We start from the raw sequence: 13,895 nt of genomic DNA, 5'->3' as shown, positions 1-13,895 counted from the left end.
CGAGGAGAACAAGGAAGGAGCATTCACCCCTATCCAGAGCCCTCCTCATATCATCTACCAAGGCGATCAAGGCCATTTCTGTCCCATGCCCAAGCCTGAAGCCCGACTGAAATCGGTCTAGATAATCAGTTTCTTCCAAGTGTGCCTTCAACTGCACCGCCACCACCCACTCAATCACCTTGCCCCAAAATGGCAGATTTGAGACTGGGCGAAAGTTGTTCAGAACTTGAGGATCCAAGGAGGGCTTCTTTAAGAGCGGTCTTATCACTGCCTCCTTGAAGGCTGATGGCATCACTCCCTCCTCAAGGGAGGCATTCACCACCGTCCTGATCCCCTCACCCAGTCTCTCTCTGCAGCCCATAATGAGCCACGATGGGCAAGGATCAAGTAATCAGGTGGTCAGCTTTACAGATGAAAGCACCTTGTCCACTTCATCAGGAGGAAGAAGCTGGAACCGATCCCACAAAACCGGTTTGCCACAGGCCGCCTCTTGCTCACTAACTGTATCCACAGCATGCAGAGTAACACACCTAATCTGATCAATTTTATCTGCAAAGTGCCTTGCCAAGGCCTCACAGGAGGCCTTAGAATGCTCCAGTGGTTCCGGAGCCACAGGACCGACCAGGCTCCGGACCACTTGGAACAGCCTCCTGGGACAGCACTCTGCAGACACGATGGAGGCAGCATAATATTCCTTTTTTGCTGCCTTCACCGCCACGTGATAGGCTGAAGATACAGCTCTAGCCCATGCCTGATCGTCTTTGGAGCGAGACGTCTGCCACCGGCGCTCTAGCCGTCCCACCTCCTGTTTCAGAGCTCGTAACCGCGGATTGAACCATGGCGCAGTCCGAGCCCTGTTCAGGGGGAGGGGGCATTTCGGAGCCACATGATCTAATGCCCCAGTGATATAGCAGCATTGCACAATTATATGAGATTTCCATCGCATTATAGAGGCCATTCAGAAAAAATTCCACACTTTCCCTGTTAAGAAAAAAAACACGATAATAGTTGCAAAGCATGGGAGAGACCCTGGAGGAGGATGACATTTTGTAAAGGGCCCACAAACTACCGTGAGTGAACAATCACGAGTGCACAATGTAAGTCTCACGTAGAAAGGCCCTGTGTGTTCGCAACTTTATTAGACCCCCTCTCCCCTTCTTTCTAGTTACAGTTACTGTGCTTCGGGAACCAGCCCAATCACACCACATTATATTAGGATAAATCCTCCTCTCACTTCTTTTCACCCCATTTCTGAACACTCACCCCAGTCCTTTCCATACCCAAGTGCGTTAGGGACCCCTAATTACCTAATCCACTCTTTCTGCCTCCACAAATCCTTCCTACTGCAAGCTGAACAGTCAGTGCATGTCCACAGCCTAGTTTAAGCTCCAGGACCAGCGTCCACAAGAACTCACGTAATATCCCCAGAATCGCTTCAGGCTTAAACCATACATGTGTTTAAAGTGTTTGTTTTTCCCTGAAGTATTAACTGAATATTACTTGTAGTTAATAAACACTGGTGTCAAACAGGTGAGGCCTGTGTTCAAATCATTGCGCAGCCATAGAAGCTCATTGGGTGGCCTTGGATAAACTTACCAACTTACCTCACAGGATTGTTGTGAAGGTACACATCTGAACACATAAGAATATTTCCCCAAACATCTTCATATACAAAAGAGGAAACAGAAGTTATCTTTTAGTGGCTGGGTGTGCTTAACTGTTACCTACAGATTATTCTAAAAGAGTAATTGTATTAATGTCAAATTCCAGAAGAAAATGCCAAAATCCATATTACCATAATATTTTTATTATGCCAGCTCAAACATCAGGTCACCAAAAGCAACTCAAACATCAGAAAATAATGTGCAAGCTTTCAAGTTCTCTAGAACTTTTCCTCAGGCGAGATGGTAAGCAAAGCAAAAGTGGGGTAGGGGAGGAGGGGAAAAGTTAAATCTATGGAGTCTGCATTTGGTGAGAGTGTCTCCACCTTTGGGAATAATATTCTCTTGGGCTGGCTGTATCTAACCCCGCTCTCTAATCACAGTCCCCTCACCTCACTGGATACTCCTGTATCCTATCAGAATCCCATAGGATACTCCTCATTTACTGACTAACGAGCAAATTAAGTTCTTAAAATATAGAGGTATTGCCTACAATGACATATCTATATCCTTGAATAGCGACAATGAATGTTTTCTTTCTTTTTGCAAATTAATAGCTGGTGGAAGTCTTGTAGGGAAGAGGAAGAGAGAAAATTAAAACCAGAACTAAGGATCATGGAGGTTGTATGCTAAGAATAGGTCCCGTATTATTTATTAAATTTGAGGTGTTACTGTCTCTTTAAGAGCCAAGCTACAGAGGTTCTGACAGGCTACCACTACAGTTACATCTAATTTGAACTTCCACCTGATGAGAAAAGATTTTGGATCAAATATAGAAGTCTTTTATCAATACCCAACATTTCTAATTTTGCCCCTAACTTATTTCTTGAAACTGAGTCAAAAGTGAATTTCAAATCTATGAATGCAGAAAATAATTGGCCCCCTTTGGGGTTAGAATACCTTTCAGCTAGATGGGCCAAAACAAAACAGTGGATTGGACCAATATGCTGGCCAGCATATAATTCTTGCAGCCTTCCTTCCTTACCTTTGAATTGCTTCATGACATCCTCCAAGAAGGGATTTATATCACAGGAATCCCAGATCCTCCAATTCAGCTCAGGAGGAAAAGCCGCCGGATTCTCAAAATTCTCTCTCCTCAATCCTGGTTGGAGAGAAACAATGTTAGCTCATCTGATCCAGAAATCCTGAGTAGAATAAAAGAAAGGTGCTGAAAGTCAAAGAGGGATGGAGGAGCACTGAGGAGGAAATTCTCCTTCAGCATGGCAGATCGGGGCTGGACCAAGAAATTTTGCTGCCTGAGGGGAAGGACAAGATGGTGCCCCCTCCCATTCCACATACAGAAGATGACTGGACTGGCAGTTGAATCTATCTTCAGCATCGATGATGGGACAGCATTTTCCAGTGCACCTGAAGGCACTCAGGTCTCTCCTCCAAGATCTTGTTGCCACCTCCCAGCATCTGCCCTGTGAGGTGACTGCTTCACTGTGCCTAATGGTAGGGCCGGCCTTATGGCAGGTAGAACCTAAAAGTCTTAGGCTCACTTTTACGTCCTGGCAGTCATAGTGAAGGCCTCAGGTTTAGGTTCAAACCTCTATTTTGATTCTGAGGAGCACTTCTAAGGCATATGCGGTAGCAGGAGTATGGTCAGCAACATGGCACATCCCTCCAGTCTGGCTCCCTCAGGAGCAGCTCCATGAGTGCTCCGTGGGACACGTGCACACATGGGACTGGGTGGGGCCGTCATTGCAGCATCTGGCACTTGAATGGGTCATTAGCCAGTCTAGATGTCAGCCAAGGCATTAGCTAGGCCAAATAAAGTCACAGGCTTATATTCTGTGAGAGCACAACTGCTACTGGGACTTTATTTCATAATATTCTTGTAGTGTACAGCAGGCAGAGAAGAGGAACGTGGAGGGGCTGTGATCCTTAATGCAAGAATGAGGCTGCAATCCTGTGCACACTTATCTGAGAGTAAGTCCCACTGAACACAGTCAGACTTACCTCTGAGTAGCCAGATTCAGGGTTGTTGGGCACAAACACTGAGTTTGCAAGTGTGTCCCTTTTTATCTGTGAAATAATGGCACTTCGGTGTCCTCTCTTCAGTCCCCAGGAGACTGGAAGGCCATGTTCTTCATGTTACCCAGTCCCAGCACCACGAAGGGAAGCGAGTGAGATCCACTTACCTCTGCAAGGTGCTTCTAACATCCTAGAAGGAAGAGAGAGAGAGAGAGAGAGAAAGAAGAGGGGGCTCAGTGCCTGCCACAATATGGAGACTCCAGAGGAAGATGCCCTTTGGCTGCCTCACGATCAGCTGATGTTGGTCTACCTAGCACACTCCATTCAAGGGCTGGAGGCTGAACTTCTTAAAGTGGCAGCAAACTCTTTTCTTGGCTTCTCCTGGGGAAAATCTACATGTGATAAGTCAGCTGGTCTAGCAGAGCCATTACAAGTCAGGGTAGGATAATCTAGTTAGCACTTCATCCTGCCAAACCACCTGTCTGGACACATCCCAGTGCACAACCATCATGTCTTTGGGCATGTGCAAAAGAAGCCATGGGCGCCTGGTCACAAACAGTAACAGGCCATATTTACAAATTGGCAAGGGGTGAATAAAACGCAAAATAGCCTCCATGGAGAAGAGGAGGGCTCCTTTTTTCCCATCACAACATCAACAATAGCAAGAGAGGTTTTAACAGAGCTCTCCCCTTACTGCAGAACCACCAGCTCCAAGAGAGGGATCAAAACCTCTCATCCTTCAGTTAAAACAGCTTGAGCCAAGAGATGCAGATGGGAGTGAGCAGCTCGAGCACATAAGAGAAGATCCCTGACAGAGCTTTGGTGAATGTTCACAATGTGGAGGAAGGGGTTAAAGAGGCCTTTTGCCTGTGTCTCAGGCTTTCATAGGAGAAAAGAGATTAAATATATATTAAGGAGGACCATCTGGGGGACGAGGTAGGCCTACTTACTCCTTTCTCTGACTGAACTTTCCCTGCCACCGAGAAGCTCAGTCAGGGCATAGACAGCATCTGCTGGGCAAGCATTAGAAGAGAACACATTAGGAGAGAGTGGGTGACAAGACACTGACAACATTAAGTAGATGCCTCTAGTCCACACTGAGGTTCACTGTCCTGTTTTGTCTTGGAAGCTCCACATCTCATAAAGTTATCAGGGACATAAACTGTGCCCCACCTTCTCCAAAGAAAAGAGCCTGGGCTATTTCTGCCACCACCTTACCTGCAAGGAGTTCACTTGCTGGCTGCTGACATTTCTTCTCCATCTCTTGGATGATGCTTTCAAGAGAGGAGAGTTCCCTGGAGAGTCTGGCCAGGTGCTTGTCCTTTTGTTTTGCAATCTCCTTCTCCACCTCCTCCAACTGGGTCAGCAGATGCTTCTCTTCTTTGTCCAGAAACTGGCATAGTTGTCTGAACTCGGCCTTCATCTTTTGCCTCTCTACTTCCATTTGCTCCTGCAACAAGCAAATGTAAAGAGGTGAAAAAGTAAGCCAGCGTTAGGTGGATGTTCATTTCCAGCATTAAGTGGAAGGTTATGAGAACTCCCTAGGAAGGACATGTCTGATTTTTCACAGTTGATGTTCCCAAAGGCTGACAAAGGCCCACCCTTTCAGGAACTCTTTCCGTAGGAGAGCAAGCCATTCACAATTATGACCATTCTGAGGAGTAGAACTACCTCATAGCTTCTTTGAATCTTCTAAATTTTATAGAAAGTTTTTCCAGATTGTAGTTCTAAGACACTTACAAACAAGTCATGACTTTTCTGTATCTGCTTTATATGTCAATTCTTTCTCTCTCCCTCCTCAGAGTCTCCAGGCAACTATGGATATGATCCTGAAGGGAAAAAAATCAAGTTTGCTTCGTTTAGAGCAACAATATGCTTGCAGCAGACTTACATTTTATTTATTTAATATTATGTGTTTGTTTATTAGATTTGTATAGTGCCTAACTGGCAAATGACCTGGTGTGGTTTATTTTACTTATTTATAACATTTCTGTACCGCCCAATAGCTGAAGCTCTCTGGGCAGTTCACAACAATTTATAATCATAAAACCAAACAACAACAACAAAATAACCATAAATAAATAAATAAATACAAATAATAATGCAACAATAGACGTACCAAAATAACACAATATCAAACATTTAAAACATTGAGGAGCCAGGAGTAAAATTAATAAAGCAACTGATGAAAGGTTAAATGCTTGCTTAAAGAGGAAGGTCTTATCCTGGCGTCCAAATGTATATTTGGCCTAGGCCCAGATCGTGTGTGTGTGTGGTGTTATATGAAGTACCATATTCCCCCATATGAACATTCTCTAGTCTTAAGGTCTCTGGAAGTTTCCCTTCTCAGTGGCTGCTCCCAAGATTTAGAACAGGGGTGGGATACACGCAGGGTACATGCAGCCCCCTGCCCCCGTCATCCACGCTGCATTTGCAGAAAAAATGCTTTTTCTTTAAATGGCTGCATTTGTGCTACAGAGGACTAAATGGGTAAAATTTAGCTGGTTTGGAAAACCAGCTAAATTTCAGCCATCTAACACTTATGTGGTGATTTTAAAATAAATGTTCAGGCAGCCCATGGAATTTTGCCTGCAGTGGGGGTCCATGAGGCAAATTTGTCCATAGACCCCCTGCAGTTCCCTGCACCCCGGCTCTCAAAGGTATGTATGTATGTATGTATGTATGTTTTTATTTCTTTATTTCTTTATTACATTTCTATACTGCCCAATAGCCAAAGCTCTCTGGGTAGTTTACAAAGATTAAAAACATAAAAAATACAGTATACAGAGATTAAAAGCCATTTGCATAAAAGCATACAAAGAGACAATAGACACAAGAGAACATATATCTAAAACAACTTCAAACAAGCAATCTCAAGCAAACAACCATAAGACAATCCAGGATCGATCAAAACTTATCATATGCTGCCAAATGCCTGGGTGAAGAGAAAGGTTTTAACCTGGCACCAAAAAGATACCAATGTTGGTGCCAGGCGGGCCTCATTGGGGAGATCATTCCACAACTGGGGGGCCACCACGGAGAAGGCCCTCTCCATTGTTGCTGTTTTCCGAGCATAGCGTATGGGTAGGTTCATGTCAGGAGAGGCACTCCGTCAGGTATTGTGGTCACAAGCTGCGTAAGGCTTTTTAGGTATTTATGATATGTTGCTGTGATATTGTTAAGATAGTGGTATTTAATTTAAGGTGATATGGCTGTGTGTTAATGTATAATTTTATGTGCTTGCAGAGATATTTGCGTTATTTGTGCTTCTTACACTATCTGTAACGTGCCTTTGTCACCACTGTGACTTCATTCACCTTCACCACCACCCCCTTTTCAATGTTCAGATTTTTAACTCTGGGTAGTCTCCCCACGTGGTTAAGTTACATAGGAAGAATCCCCTCCCTTAGGTCTTGGTCAGACACCTCAAAATACACAACACAAGCCAAGTTATTAACTAGACTAATTTATTAACACTTTGACAAAACAAGCAAGGTCAGGGAGCAAACAGAGAATACATTAAAAATGACAAACAAAACCTACAAGTTGTCCGCTTAGGTAACCTGAGCTCTGTCACTTATGCACAGACCAAAATTCCCAGGGACGATGTTTCACTCCTTCACAGGGTCATCTTTTGGTCCAGAGTGATGCAGCCTTCACTCTTCGACGACCCACCCCTCCCCAGTCTCCTGACATGGGCCACAACCCCCCCCCCATATAAGGGGTAGTTGGCAAAGGCAACATGCTATTCTGCACATGCCCACTGCCACATCTGTGTGTTGTCAGCAAGGCTGGCAGATAGTCTGAAGAGAGTATTTCACCCAAGTCCCACAGACCAGGAACTCTTAAAAGGAGCATGGCTAATTTTTATCTGTGCCCTGTCTCTGAACGTCCACCAGCAAGCAAAGCCATTTTTATTCATAAGCTGACTTGTTGGGTCAATTACAGATGTGCTTCAACTGGTGCAACTGGTTGTTTTATTGATTTTCTTGATGGTTCTACCTGCCATCTTTTTAATGTTTGTTCTGGATCTTATTTCGTGTTCTGTTGCTGTTATCCACCTTGAGCACAATTTGGTGGCAAGCAGAGTTCCCTTTTTATAACATAATAAGTAAATAATTTCTCAGTTCCTTCTTTATCCCACTATAGCCCACAAATAGCTAGCTAGATCCAGTTGACGTCCGGCTTGATAACACCATAAAATGGGATCGTGGGTAACGAGGAAAGAGACACACAACTACACTATCAACTCTTGTCCAAACCCTGCTTCAGTTTAAGTGCTTTTGGAGAGCTCTCAGCATGGGCGCAGGCAAACACTTTTCCTGTCATGGTGTTCAAGGCTTTTGCTAGAGCCCCAAAAGAGGGAACCCTGCTTCCAAGGCCTACCTGTTAGGGCCAAACTAGACATGACAATACCTTCACAGATGCAATTAATGCCCATTTTTTGGTTAGATAGCAGCCCTGGGTTTTCTAAGCAGCACTGGGGCTGGAGAGGGTGTGGAGGGAAAAGTTGTCGCTTTTCCCCCTTTGCTCTGGTCCCAGCTAAAATTGCCTACCCCTCCAAGCCATTATTTGCTTTGGGAGGGAAGCCTCCATCAGAAGCTACAGCAGTTAACAGCCATGGGGGAATGCAAGAAGCAACATGTGGCATAGAATTTGAATATATAAAATCATATATTATGAGACTTTCAGAGAGGTCCCCAAACCCCAAAACTCTTTGGAATGGTGGTACAGCTTTATTCAGTACTGTAGCAGGTGTCATGGTTATGAAAATGCCAGGAGAGCTACTCAATGCAAGTTTTAAGAGGAAAATTAAGATATTCGTGTTTTGTTTTGAAATAACTGAATTGGTTATATATATGGCCATATATAACCTATTCTCTACATGTATTTTGTTAGATAACGTTCTGGTTTGTTAACCTAACTTCAGCATTATGATTTTAAATTTAACTTAAGTGAAATATTATTCAACAAAGAGACTCTGGTTAATATGACAAGTGTTTTGGTTAGGTCACTTTGATGGTGTTGTCCCCCGACCCCACCCCGTGCCTTTTAATAAAATTAATTAGAAATAATTAAGAAAAGACCCACAGTGACTTCCTACCTTGCACTCTTCAGAAGCCTCCTCCAGAGGAATCACCGCGTGACCCTTGTGCTCCTTGGATCTGTCACACACCACGCAGACGGGGATTTCATCGTCCTTACAGAAGAGCTTCAGGGGCTCCAGGTGTTTCTCACAGTCTCTCCCCTTTCCTTGTATCTTCTTTCTCCCTTAAAGACTGAGTTTCTTGGTTATTTCTACAAAGTTAGCCAGCTGCAGATTTGGCCTGAGATTCCTTTGTTGAGCACTTTCTCTGCACTGAGGGCAGGAGGCCTTCGTGTGTGACTTCTGCCAGCACTGGGTCAGACAGGCTTGACAGAAATTGTGCCCACACCCTGCAACCTCCGCTGGATCCTTGAAATAATCCAGGCAGACGGGACAAGTGGCTTCCTCGCAGAGGCCCTGAACAGAACTCTCAGCAGCAGCCACGGCTGCCACACAGCGATAGAAGAACCACAGAAGCTTGTTTCATTTCCTGTGCCTTCTGTAACTGTAAATAACTCAGGATGATCTCTGCTGACATGAAATCATCAACATGTGAACGAGCTTCTTGATATGGATCCTTCATTGTTAAGGGCTGGGGTATAATTTGTGACTTATGTAGGAAAACTTTTACTAAGCAAACCCCTCCGCTGAAACAGTCTTTGTTTGTAAGAACTTCTAGCTCTTGATCACAATGTACACCCACCAAACCACACACACATACACACACCGCATTCCCTGTTTACATTCCTAGTGAGTCAATTTCACTAAATGTAAGTGCTCCCCCAAGGATGCAGAACTTTCTAACTGAAATATATTTATTTAGATTCTCCACCAAAAAATGGTGCTCACAGTGGATGAATACTGATTAATTTTTTAATCTGTCATGCAGATGCAACTTCGACTCAGGCTTAGCCACCCGCTGTGATCACAAGCCCCATCTCTGTCCATGCTGACAAAACCATTATAACTGTAACTGAATTATTTTTGGATTTCAGTATTGGCATAATTTTTCCTGGTGCTGATGGTTTGGTATTGTTTGATGTATTTTCATTAGTTTTAAACTTTCTTTCCTGCCTGTAGCTTAATTTTTATATCTTTATAAATGCAAAGATTAATGTAAAATAACAACATTACAAATCTCAATACCTCCAGATTCCACAAGGGTATCAAATGTCATCTCTGTAGTTATGGAGCTTTGTGGATTCTGTTTATTCTTTCTTTTAGCCCCCCCACCGCCCACCCCCCATTTTCTAGAGTCTCTAACATATCTCACAACTCTGCCTAATTTTTTTTTGTGCTGGGAAATTACCATTACAGTTGTCTTCATGAAAACTGTAAAGCCAGTAGAACTATATGCAACATATATGTATGTTGATGTCTAAAGAACAGATTCATTCTCATCTAGAAGTGTTATGAGGGAGGCAAAAGGAAAAGGTTAATCACCTCAAGAGATCTTTCCTGACATCATGAAAATGGTACAGGCCTCCTCAGAACAAAACTTTTAGCAATTGATCAGGTTCTATTGATTTCTTCCTTTATGTACTCTTGAATGTAAGTGGATATGGCACATGTATGAGTTAACCAATACTAGACCAATTATCCCCTTTCACGCTCTCTATTGAATGATTTTGGCCCTATCTGTGTGGCTCCAGGCTTCATCCCCTTTTCCCAGTTGTTAGAAGGGACACATAACTCCCTCTGCCCCAGCGTGTTCTGGAGACGGGATAGTGTTACTGCCAAAATTCCAGCTCACACACTTCTATCAAGTACACATTTCTATCAAGTTCCAGCTCACACGCTTCTATCAAGTACATTTTAAGTACAGAAAGCCAATGTGATGCGTAGTGGCTAGGCTTAGGACAAGTGAGGCCTGCATTCAAATCCTTACTCAGTCTTAGAAGTGTGGAAAGAATCCCTTAACCTCACCCCTAATGTGTTTAGTATGTACCCCAGACTGGCTTGTGTTTAGTATGAACCAGAGTTACTCCATGTTTGTGGGCATCACAGTCTGTGAGAAGCAAATTGCAGCCTGTCAGCAGATTAAGGAGGACAGGGAAGAAGTTCTTCCCCAGAGAGCTGGCTGATAAGACTTGTACTCTGTGAGCCAACTCCTGATACTGTCATACTGAGTTGGCAGACATCCATCCCTGTCCAAAGAGAGAACATTCAGTCCCTTTCAGATAAGAGACTGTGTGAATACCTCCAAGTAATGTGGCTACCAGAGCTTGGCTAGAGTTCTTCCCTATGTGTGTCGTATTTCCATGTATAAAAGCCCGCCCCATTGAACAGTCAGGGCTCTCTGCCCCTTTGCTGACAGAGTGCTTTGCTGGCCATGCAATAAAGCGCTTTCAGATCCAGAGTCTTACCCATATCTAGTGTGATCCATTGTCTGGCTAGACAACAAACATGTGAGTGCATTCTGCCCCTACAACAGAAGCTCATTGGGTGGCCAGGGTTAAACTGCTACCTCTTGGCCTAACTTACTTCCCAGGGGGATGAGAACAAATTGTGATCATCACCCATGGATGTTCCTAGAGTTCAGTTGAGGAAAGGGGAATAGAAGCATGACAAATAAGACAGATAGACAATTGTGAGAGTCTGAAATGACTCACTTGTTAAAGTGAGGAAAACTTTTAATACAAGTACACGTTTGAACATGTGAAGAATACTGCCCCCTACCCAAAGACGAAACAGGGATTCTCCCTTAAAAAAAATTAGGAGCTAGGTCTGTTCAACTACTAGCTACAGATCATCATCAAGGATAATTGTATTCATGAGTGTCTCCTCCCTGCAGAATAAATGTCCTTTTAGACTGGATCCACTCTGCCCCAAGGATATCTTTATCTCACTGGCATACTTCTATAAGATACTTCTATTTTGTGGACTCTTAAACAATAAGCAAATTAAGCTCTTTGAATAAAGAGGTTTTGCCTAAATTGCCACATCATCTGATTCCTTGAATACCAGCAATCAATATTTTCTTTCTTTTTCTCTGCGTATCAACAGCTGGTGGTGGTCTTGTGGGAAGGAGGAAAGGGGAAAATTAAATCGAGAGTACTTAGGACCTCAAAGGTTGTACCCTTTCTTATAATGGTACTATGTATGACTGTTAAAGCATTACTGATGCTTTAAGAACAAAAATGCAGAGGGAACTCTGGGAAAGGGATGGAGAAAAAGAGGACTCACCCTTGGAGTGCGTAGATTTTAAGTAGATTTTAGGGACGGTGACCTGGTGTCTTTGCAATAGCGAAGAAGGTGCTCTTTGCCAATCATCCTGGTCTGGGTCTGTGAAGTAGGCTTAGCTCCCTTAAGGAGAGATGCTGAGGTGGGCTTTTCCAAACACAAGGAAGAAGGAGAAGAGGGTCTGTCTGAAGAAAGCAGCTCCAGATAACCTATAGAGAGGGTCTCCTGTAACAGCATCATGAAATGCCACCTCCTCACCTTGATAGTTCAGAGACACGCGGATTGTTGTCAGCTCCCCGCTCAAGGACATAGGAGAGTAAGGAGGGTGGTGGCCACACAAGTACTCCCCTCCCCGGGGTGAAAGTTAACAAAGCCCTTTCTCTTCACAGACTTTCTAGCAACCCCCACAGCCCAGGCTCCTTCACTTCCCACATCGACGTCCCAGAAATGCTGGCCTGTGGTGAATTCCTCACAACCCAGCACAAAATGACAGGTGTCAAATCTCTCAGGGTTGCTTGACAGAACTTGCATGTGGGGCTGCCATCTTGCACTCTTATGATCCTCAGACAAGACGAGCCGGGGATGAGCCGAGTTTGGATTCAGAGTTACATTTGTTGTTGAGGGTGAGGGAAGATGAGGAGGAAAGGGAAGAAAAGCAGCATTACTTGGGAGGCTGCTGTCCTGAACCTGAATACATCCCAGAAATCACATTCTCTCTCAAACCCACAAGTTTTTCATGCAATGTGGCTCAGGACAGGGTTACTGATCTCCTTCTTCCAGTTGTTGTAGTTCAGTCGTTCAGTCGTGTCCGACTCTTCGTGACCCCATGGACCATAGCACGCCAGGCCTTCCTGTCCTGCGCTCTCTCCCGGAGCATGCTCAAGTCCATATTCATTGCATCGGTGATGCTATTTAGCCATCTCATCCTCTGCCGTCCCCTTCTCCTTTTGCCTTCAGTCTTTCCCAGCATCAGGGTCTTTTCCAGAGTTTTCTCTTCGCATTAGGTGGCCAAAATATTGGAGCTTCAGCTTCATTATCTGTCCTTCCAATGAGCAGTCAGGGTTGATTTCCTTTAGGATGGACTGATTTGACCTCCTTGCAGTCCAGGGCACTCGTAAGAGTCTTCTCCAGCACCACAGTTCGAAAGCATCAATTCTTTGGCGCTCAGCCTTCCTCATAGTCCAGCTCTCACAGCCATACGTTGCTACTGGGAAAACCATAGCTTTGATTAGACGGACCTTTCCATAAAAATGTACCCTCCTTGCTAAATGTGACCCAGGCTTTGGTTATTTATCTCCTGTAGTGTGGTGTAGTGGCCAGACTGTTGGACTGGGAGTCGGGTGATCCAGCTTCTAGTCCCTGCTTGGCCACGGAAGCTCACAGGGTGACTTTGGGCCAGTCACAGACTCTCGGCCCAGCCTACCTCACAATGTTGTGAGGATAAAATGGAGAGGAGGATTATGTACACCGCCTTGGGTTCCTTAAGGAGGGAAAAAAGGCAGGATATAAATGTAATAAATAATTAAATATTCAAAAGATTTGCATTCTTTCCCACCTGTCGGTCAAGATTTCTTACAAGAAACTAAACTAAGCACACCCACCCTGAAAACATTATCTGCTCTTCTTTAAGCAAGTGGAGAGGAGGAACAAAGGGGGAAGGGGAATCCCAGATGGCCGCAGGGAATGAGGGTCGTTCAGTTCAGATAAGCAAACATAAGCAAAGTGCAGCCAGCATGTTATGCTCCCCCAACAGTCTGGATTGGGAATAATTTCAGTGCAGATACATCGGCTTGGAAGCCAGATATTTAAACTCTGCTACATCCTCCTCCAAGGAAATACAACCAACCCAATTGCTGACCAGTCCCCACCCCTCATGGGAATTTAGCCCTGCTTTGGAAATGTACCTTTCTTCATAAGAGATGCCAAGTTTAAGCATCAGACCGTCATGCCTACAACACATCTTGTAGCAAAAGTATCCTTTCCTAACA

General features: G+C 44.3%; 1 pseudogene across 1 annotated transcript; it reads right to left on the bottom strand.

Annotated features, from left to right (window-relative positions):
* Positions 1-5,385: 5,385 nt before the first annotated feature.
* LOC146355631 (zinc finger protein RFP-like) lies at positions 5,386-12,217 on the bottom strand (annotated as a pseudogene). Its single transcript, XR_014787118.1, has 3 exons — positions 12,166-12,217; positions 8,743-9,170; positions 5,386-5,467 (listed from the first exon to the last, which is right to left on the bottom strand). The product of XR_014787118.1 is annotated as a zinc finger protein RFP-like (transcript).
* Between the last annotated feature and the right edge of the window lie 1,678 nt (positions 12,218-13,895).

Source organism: Heloderma suspectum, chromosome 2, assembly GCF_057233095.1.
Source record: "Heloderma suspectum isolate Gila_16-S chromosome 2, 16-S_ref, whole genome shotgun sequence".
NCBI lineage: Eukaryota > Metazoa > Chordata > Lepidosauria > Squamata > Helodermatidae > Heloderma > Heloderma suspectum.
This window is presented reverse-complemented; position numbering and strand designations above follow the sequence as displayed.